This window comes from Mastomys coucha, unplaced genomic scaffold, assembly GCF_008632895.1.
Source record: "Mastomys coucha isolate ucsf_1 unplaced genomic scaffold, UCSF_Mcou_1 pScaffold5, whole genome shotgun sequence".
NCBI classification, from domain to species: domain Eukaryota; kingdom Metazoa; phylum Chordata; class Mammalia; order Rodentia; family Muridae; genus Mastomys; species Mastomys coucha.
Window position 1 is genome coordinate 100,066,374 of NW_022196911.1, and position 8,876 is coordinate 100,075,249.

At 45.8% G+C, this 8,876-nt stretch overlaps 1 long non-coding RNA gene across 2 annotated transcripts in view; it reads right to left on the reverse strand.

The window, feature by feature from the left end:
* Positions 1-3,125: 3,125 nt before the first annotated feature.
* The window catches only part of LOC116077768, an 8,170-nt gene continuing 2,419 nt past the window's right edge, over positions 3,126-8,876 (reverse strand). For both annotated transcript variants that reach the window (XR_004113324.1, XR_004113325.1), the window contains 3 exons: positions 6,974-7,084; positions 3,850-3,969; positions 3,126-3,206 (listed from right to left, as the gene is read on the reverse strand). This is a non-coding gene — a long non-coding RNA (uncharacterized LOC116077768). The remainder of the gene's footprint in view (positions 3,207-3,849; positions 3,970-6,973; positions 7,085-8,876) is intronic.

The following is an 8,876-nucleotide window of genomic DNA, read 5'->3' on the forward strand; positions in this document are numbered from 1 at the left end:
CTTTTTTTTTTTTTTTAACGTGCATTGGTGTTCTGCCTGCACATCTGTGCCATATCCTCTTGAAGAGTTACAGACAGTTGTGAGCTGCCATGTAGGTGCTGGGAATTGAATTTGGCTATCCTAGAAGAGCAACCAGTGCTCTGAACCACGGAACTATCTCTCAGCCCACACAATTTATACCTTTCGTAATCTTTTCACTGAGCCGGTTTCATTATTAAAGTATTCTGAGAATAAAGTATGCCCTGGGTTCCGTCTGCGTATGAGGAGTTACCTGTGTGTTTGGGCCAGAAGATACCAAGACTACGTCTTCCTCAATCACTTGTCCATCTTATTTTTCAAGGGTGTAATCTCTCACCAGCCTGGAGTTCACCATGTAGACTTTGCTGGTTAGCAATTTCCAGGGAATCCTCCTGTCCCCACCTCTACAGCTCTGAGATTACAAATACCTGCTGCTGTAGTCATGGATGCCAGCTACCCTGACCGAGGTTTTCCCCTACTCCGAAAGCACTTTACCCTAGCACTTGACCTTCTACCCAAACCTGAGTTCTTTTAACCTCTATGTTGCCTTCCATCACAGCATGTGAATCTCAGAAGGCCTAACTTCAGGCTGCAGGAGGAAAGAGCCTACATTAAATGTTTGTCAGTCCCCCTGTTAATGTTTCTTCTCACATTTTGCCTGAGATAATAAGGAATATTAGGGTTTTGCTTTAATTTCTCATTGAGGAAAATGAAGGCACGGCTGCTCTGAGGTTAAGGAGAAGGGTTTCATTGTAGCTATGAGGGAGAACATTGTCAGAGGCATCTGGAAGAATCCAGACTGAAGACAGCTAACAGAATAAGTTGGGCCATGAGAGGAGAGAGAGAAGGGGGGAATGAGAGAAGAGAGGAGAGAGAGGAGAGGGGGACCAGGAGAGGGAGAAAAAAACAAGAGGCCAAGAACAGAGCTGAGAGAGGAACCATGACCACACTCAACCAAACTAGCTGAATTATTTAGAAATTTGATGGTTGGGGAAGGAAGGGAAAGCCCTAGCTTGGAGTGGTTCAGGGTAGTGGGTACGATGAGAAATGGTGGGAAGAGCCACAGGTACTGAGTAAGACCTGTCCCGGGTTTCCTTGGGACCCAACACTCATAATTCATTAAGAAAAAGGGGAATTTTTGTCCAGTATTGAGAGAAAACAAGCAAAGAATTAGAGTTCAGCATGTTTAGCAATTTACACTTAAGAACTGATAAAATCAACCCAGGCATAGTGGTGATGTCTTTTCATACCAGAAATCCAGAGGCAGAGGCAGGCTGATGTCTGTGAGTTTGAGGCCAGCCTGGTCTACAGAGGGAGTTCCAGGAAAGCCAGGGTTGCACAGTGAAACCCTTTCTTGGGAGGTGGGGGAGAGATACACAAAACCAAGAAAGAACTCATGGAATCAAGGTGTGAGCTCAAGATGAGCCAGGAACAGAAGAAAGAATTTATGTGGATTTCACAACCCCCCCTGAATCTGAGTGCCCGGTGCTGTGCAGGACAGCTCAGATGTGATAGCTAAGTCAGGAGTGATCTCAGGGGTTCTGAGGAAGGGGAGGAAAACAGTTGAATTCTGATGTTAACTAGGAAAAAGCTGTTTAGAAACAAAGAAGGAAGGAAAGAAGGAAAGGAAAGTAACCTAGAGGAAGTAAGGAGCCAGGGGGCTCGTCCTGTCTCTCATCTGTGTGAGCCTCAGCTCTGCTAATGAAACTGACATGCTTGTAAACCCCTCCGAGACACACAGACTGATAAACTTAATGACTGCATCTTACTTTTTTATTGTTATTTTGAATTTAAACTGTGGAGAGTTGGGGGGGGGCTGCTTCTAGAAATTTGGCAGGAATTTGACATTGGGCTAAGACAGGGAAATAAGCTCAGGCAAGAATTTGACTTTGGGCTAGGACTAGGAAGTAGGCTCAAGATCTTGACCATCTTGACAAGTCCCTGAATACCATGGGACTTTGTTTGTTGCTTTGTTTGTTCCTTGACCTAGAACTGACCTTATTCCGAACATGTATTTAGGATGGTATAGAAGCAGGCTGAAAAACAAAACAAAACAAAACAAAACAACCTGCTTCAGCCTCAGCACTGGCTGGAGTCATGTTATAATGTTGTCTATTTATCTTTTTCTTTTCAATCTTCACTCCCTCCCCTGTGACCTGGTTGACTGACTAAACTGGCTTCGTCACTAAATATAAATCACAGCGATTTTGGCCAGTTACCAGATCCAGTTGACACTGGCCCTCAGCCCAGAGCGCTAACATCAATTTCAAGGCAGGTGTTCATATCTCTACCACTGACCTGTCCATCCTGTCTTGCTCAGTAAAAGGATGGCAAGGGGAAATTTTGTCCAGGTTTTTCAACAAGGACCAAAGTTTTTCAACTTGGAAGGCCCAGCTGCCTGTGAATGGTTAAAAATTAAACAGATCCTGCACCCAGCCCCACAGGATCTACCGGTGGTGACACCTCAGGCAAACACAGCTTGTTCTTTAAGCAAGAGGTGAAAGACTCAGAGACCTTGCTCCAGGTTGTCCATGTGTCTCTGCAGCCCATCTGTGCCTTGCTCTGGCTCAAGTTCAAGGTCATCTTAGAGAGAAGCTAATGCTGCGTTAACTCTTCAACAGCCCTTACAGTGGTGATTGATGGATCGTCTGTCTGGTAGCAGCTTGCTCACTTCGTGTGGCCTTGGAAGGATGCTCAGACAAGATGTTCTGCTCACCACTGGGCTGGCCTGAGCAAAAAACCCAAGTTCAGCCAATCAGATGTTCTCCCAAACAACTGCAGTGACTGTCCTCCAGAGGAAAGAGATCCTTTACTGTTGGGATGACATCCTGGCAAGGTCACCCTCTAGTTGTCCAGCTCCCTGGAGGTTGCCTCAGTTCTGTCTTCTGCAAAATGTGGTGTGTGTGTGTGTGTGTGTGTGTGTGTGTGTGTGTGTGTGTACTAAAATGGAAATGACTAACCTCACTTTCTACAGGCTGGAGACCTCGTTAGGGGGCCAGGAGCTAGAATTAAGGATAAGGTCAGAGAGAACATGTACTTGAAAGGGTGGGGAAATGTCTGGTTTTCTTTTTTGTTACTGTGGGGAAACACTCTTGACAAGAAGCAACTTGGGAAGGAAATGGTTTATTTGACTTACAGATTACAATCTGTCATTGAAGGATGTCAAGGCAGGAACTCAAGGCAGAAACCTGGAGGAACCAGAGATCTCAACAGAAGGCTGCTTCATGGCTTGCTGAGCTTGTTTTCTTATACAATCTAGGACCACCTGCCTAGAGGATGGCACCACCCAGAGTGGGATGGGTCCTCTTTCATAAATCATTAATCAAGAATATACCCCAAAGACATGTCCACAAGGCTACTCTAACAGAGGCAACCCCTCAACTGGGGTTCTCTCTTCCCAGGTGACTCTAGTTTGTCAATTTGGTTAAAAACTAACTAGCAGAGTAAAGAGGATATAACAAAAGGCATAGCAAAGCAGACTCCAGGGTAAAGGACAGTGAGGCACGAGGCAGGGTTTGGCCACAGTCAGCTCTTGTGACCCAGTGTGAGAGTGTTGTGTATGGTTAGGCTGTGATACCCAAATACTTTCTCAAACACTACTCTAGGCTTTCTATGAGAGCGCTTTTGGGATGAGGTTTACAGTTAGATCTGTGGACTTTGAATAAAAAGATGGCTGTTCATAGTGTTGATGGGCCTTGTCCAATCGGTTGATTGTCCTGGATAGAATAAAAGGTTGCCAATCCCAATGTAATTGTTTAAGCACTTATCTTAAATTTAGCTAGGCCATGATTTTGTTTATGATAAAATGATCTAAGTCTTTAAAAGACCTACCTTGTTAGGCATGGTGATTCACATCTTTAATCCATCACTTGGTAAGCAGAGGCAGGAAGATCTCTGTGAGTTCCTGTTGCAGCATTTTCTCTGTCCAATCACATTAGGACAGGGACAGGCCTGTGATTGGACAGGAATAGAGAGGTGGAGCTAGAGTTAGAGGAGGAAAGGGATCTTGATCATGAAGTCAGACTGTGAGGAAGAGTCAGTCTCCGTGTGGCGTGGTTATACAACCAAGCAAAGGGTCTTACAAAATAGATTAATTGGGTTAGAATATTGTCTTTATTTTTAAATTATTTTAATTGAAATTATTGTATTGGCATCTCATAAATTGTGATCTTATTATTATATAAACCTGATTGGATATTAAAGCCTTAAGAGTCATGCATTACCTACTGGTGCTAGCTAGATGAATGATTGTGGGGGTGTATAAGGCATTGCATGTGAGCGAGATGTTGCTAGCTGGGAAAAAATAGCAAGAACCTGCCAGAACTTTGTGAAGAGGCCGCACACATTAGAACGCATTCCGGTGGGAAAGGGAGTTTGCGGGGGGGGGGGGGGGGGGGGGGGGGGGGGGTGGATTCATTTTTTTAATTATTCCTGAAACAAGTTCCAAGTCAGTATGGTCTACATAATAAGTGCCAAGCCGAGCAGGGCTATCCAGTGAGACCCTGCATGAAAAATAAAAAAATCAACCCCATCTCTTTTAGACCAAGAGATCATTCAGTTTACTGGTGCACTCGATCTTTGACTTTGCCTTCAGTGTCCATCCTGCCAGCCTCTCCTGCCGGGCTTGACTTCGGACTTGCCTGGCCTCCATGATCACATAAGACAGCGGTAACCTTTCCCAGCTGTATGCTCATCCTGTCAGGCCTGTTTCTCCGAGGACCTCTCCAGAGTACAGTCCGTCTCTTGTCAGCGAGTGACATAGAAGTGACTCCCGAGAGAACCCTGTGACACAGAGTCTTTTTGCATGCTTCCTGGCAGGTCACCAATGTAATGACTACCATGGCCGATGGATAGAAGTTTATGTTCTAATTATGACCCCACACGTTGTCTAGTAAGCAGTTCAGTTGTGCTGAGGAAGGCTCTGGTGGCATAGATTATTGTGATGGTCATTGTCCTTGTGATGACTTCATTTTACAGGGGGAAAGAGCCTTCTCCTAAGTCTGGAGGAAGTGGTAGGGTAATACGAAGGACAGGACTTGAGCTGACTCATTGTGACATGCTTGGCTTAATCATGCCACGTTTTAGGTTCTGTTTTTCAGGATGCTATAGTTTGATACTTTCTTTTTTTTTTTTTTAAAGATTTATTTATTTTACGTATGTGAGTACACTGTCGCTGTCTTCACACACCCCAGAAGAGGGCATCAGATCCCATTTCAGATGGTTGTGAGCCACCATGTGGTTGCTGGGAATTGAACTCTGGACCTCTGGAAGAGCAGTCAGTGCTCTTAGGTGTTGTGGATGGAGTTTAGGGTCATAGGAGGGTGTGGGTTTTGGAAGTCTTCCAGCTGGCTTATATGCAGATGATTCAGGAATCATTCCACTTGGCAGATTTTCCACTGCATTTCAATTTTCAGAGGTAACTGCAGTGGGTACAAGAACCCAGGACTGGAGAACTCTCGCTAGGGTTGCTGTGCAGCAAAGGCAATGTTCAGAGTTCCTTTTGCACCCTTCCCTCTGCGCCACCCACCTCTCCCTAGATTATTCCACATTAGTAACCTAATGTACTCACAGGTGCAAATTAAAAGGATACCGCCAGGAAAGCGGCGGAAGAAGCAAAGCTGTAATAGCAAAATGGCAGAGACTGTGACACCGTGTAGGCAGGCAGCCTTATGCTTTGTCTTTCCCGTTCTAACCCACGGGTCAGCCTACCCCAGGAACAGCTTCACAGCACCGTCACAGCCAAGCTTGGGATGGTGCAGTTGCCATCTGTCTGTAGAAACCTACTTCCTGGAGTGATGCGCGGGGCTTGCAAAGGGAACGGTGTGGAAGGGAGGCTGTGGACTTTGTGCAGAAAAGGAAGGACCTCGCTGCAATGCAGCATTCCAGCTGTGCAGGGGGGATGGGCTGGGGGCGGGGAGAGCTGCTCTCAAAGGAATGTCTCTTTGCTCTTTGACAGATAAAGACAAACACCTATAGCCACAGACACCAATTCCTTCTGGGAAGTCTGAGTGGGCAGGAGACACGTTAGATTTTTCTGTGGAAGGGAAGGACTGTTGCTATGGAAACCAGAGGATCCTTTTCTGTGATTTGGAACCCCAGTGCACTTGCCAGGGCGACTAACTCTGCACATCCATGTTGTTAGGGCCAGAAAGCTGTCTGCATCTCTTTCAAGGGAGAGTGTTCACATGCTGGTCTCCCGAGCTTTCTTTCCTACATCTGGGTCAGAGTCTCTGGGGAGGGGGTGAGTCACTCAGAACCTTAAGGCACTGGGGCTTCCTTACCTCCCCGGGTTGACTGGAGTAGTATCACTGACTGTAATGGTTCTCAGTAAGACTCCTAGTGCTAAGCAAGCTAAGAAAGGAAGCGTCTATTCTGGCTCACAGGTTAAGGGATACACTCCACCGCGGTGGGGACGGCATGGCCCCAGGAGCTCGAGGCTGCTTGCTGCTCATACTGGAGCTGCAGTCAGGAAGCAGGGAGATAAATGCTGATGTGCAGAAGTCTTCCTCCCCTTTCCCTTACTCGTTGTTTTAGTTAGTGTTGCTATTGTTCTGATGAAACGCCATGACTGAAAGCAACTCGGGGAGGAAAGGGTTTATTTCACTCACAGTTCCATACGGTAGTTTATCATCAAAAGCAATGAGGAGGGCAGGAACCCAAGCAGGGCAGGGACCTCGAGGTAGGAGGGATGTAGCCGCCGTGGAGAAGTGCTGCTTACTGGCTGACCATCACAGATTGATCATCGTTCTACCAGAACACTCAGTGTACCTTCTTATAGAACTCAGGACCGCCAAATCCTCCCATCCCCCCACCCCCATCAACCACTAATTAAGAAAATGCCCTACAGGCTTGCCTACAGCCAAATCTTAAGGAGACCTCTTCTCAACTGAGGCTCCCTCCTCTCTGATGACTCCAGCTTGTGTCAAGTTGACAGGGAACTAGCCCGCACACTCACCATCCCAGGATGTCCACTCCTGGGGAAGTGCTGCCCGCATTCAGGATGGGTCTTCCTGGCTCAGTCAATCCTCTCTGGAGCCATCAGCATCTAAAAGCACGGAGGTGTTTTCTAGGGGACACAAAATCCAGTCAGGTTGACAAGGAAGATTTTTTCTTTTTCTTTTTCTTTTTCTTTTTTTTCTTTTTTTTCTTTTTCTCTTTTCCTTCCTTTCTTTCTCTCCCTTTCTCTCATTCTTTTTCCCTTTCTCTCTCTCTCTCTCTCTGTCTCTCTCTCTTTCTTTCTCTCTCTCTCTCCTCTCTCTCCCCCTTCCTTCCTTTCTTTCTTTCTTTTCTTTCTTTCTTCCTTCCTTTTTGATGCTGAGAATGGAAACCCAGAGCCTCAGATATGCCTGGCAGGGGCTCCACCCCTGAGCTATGTGCACTCTCAGCCCAATTAACAGAGTTTAAAGTCTGACCCAGAGTGGAGAGTCTTCCCCAATAGCACATTTCTAGCATGAAACTTTCTTCCTCTTTCCCTAAGAGTACATTGTGGGTTTTTGTTGTTGTTGTTGTGTAAGCAGCTGCTTGGCAAGAAATGTTTTCTTTTCTTTTTTATTATTATTTTCATTTTTAAAAAAGATTTGTTTATTTATTATGTGTAAGTACACTGTAGCTGTCTTCAGACACCCCAGAAGAGGGCGTCAGATCTCATTACAGATGGTTGTGAGCCACCATGTGGTTGCTGGGATTTGAACTCAGGACCTCTGGAAAAGCAGTCAGTGCTCTTAACCTCTGAGCCATCTCTCTAGCCCTTCTTTTCTTTTTAAAAAAAAAATTATTTATTTATTATGTATACAGAGTTCTGCTAGCATGTACACCTGCACACCAGAAGAGGGCATCAGATCCTGTTACAGATGGTTGTGAGCCACCATGTGGGTGCTGGGAATTGAACTCAGGACCTCTGGAAGAGCAGCCAGGGCTCTTAACCTCTGGGCCATCTCTCCAGCCCCCTAAAATGTTTTATATTAGGGCAAATGGTCTGCCCACAAATAATCCATGCTTATTGTAACCTACCAGGCTGGCCTTAAACTCAGAAATCCACCTGCCTCTGCCTCTGCCTCCCAAGTGCTGGGATTAAAGGCATGCACCACCACTGTTCTGTAGATGGACTCCAGACTCTGTACATGACAGAACACTGTACCACTGAGCTACGTTCTTATTTCTCTTGAAACTTTTTAAAAAATAAGCCAAATTTCCTATTTATAAAATCAGTACACAATTTTTCTCTCAACTAATTTTTAAGAATCATAACCGTGTCTCTTCAATACCATTGCTGGTAAGTCAGGCCTTCCTTCTAGTTTTCCCACTCTACATCTGCCACAAATACTGTTCTGAGACCACAGTGTTGCTGTGATTCAGATCTTGACTGTCCACAAATGGCCCAAATCTTCTAGGCTTCCATCCTAACCTGTGAGGCTGTTGGGGGATGGAGACTGAGTCATGGGACCTAAAGGGAAATCTAAGGGGGTGGGGAGGTTCTGTTAGGAGATTACTGGAACTCAGAGTTCTAGTTTCCTCTCTGCTACTATGATAAAAAACATTCAGACCAACGGGTGACTGACAGCAGGAAAGGGCCAATTTAGGTTACACTTCTGAGTCACAGTTTATCATTGAGAAAAGAACCTCAGGCCAGGCCTGTTATGCCACACAGCATCATCTCTAAACAGGGAACTCACTCACAGCTATGGAAGTATAGCAGGAATCATAGAGGGATGATCTATGTCTCAAAAAGATGAGGTTAATCAACCAGGTACTGAAAACAAAACTGGCCAGGCGGTGGTAGCACTTGGGAAGCAGAGGCAGTTGTATTTCTGAGTTTGAGGCCAGCCTGGTCTACAGAATGAGTTCCAGGACAGCCAGGG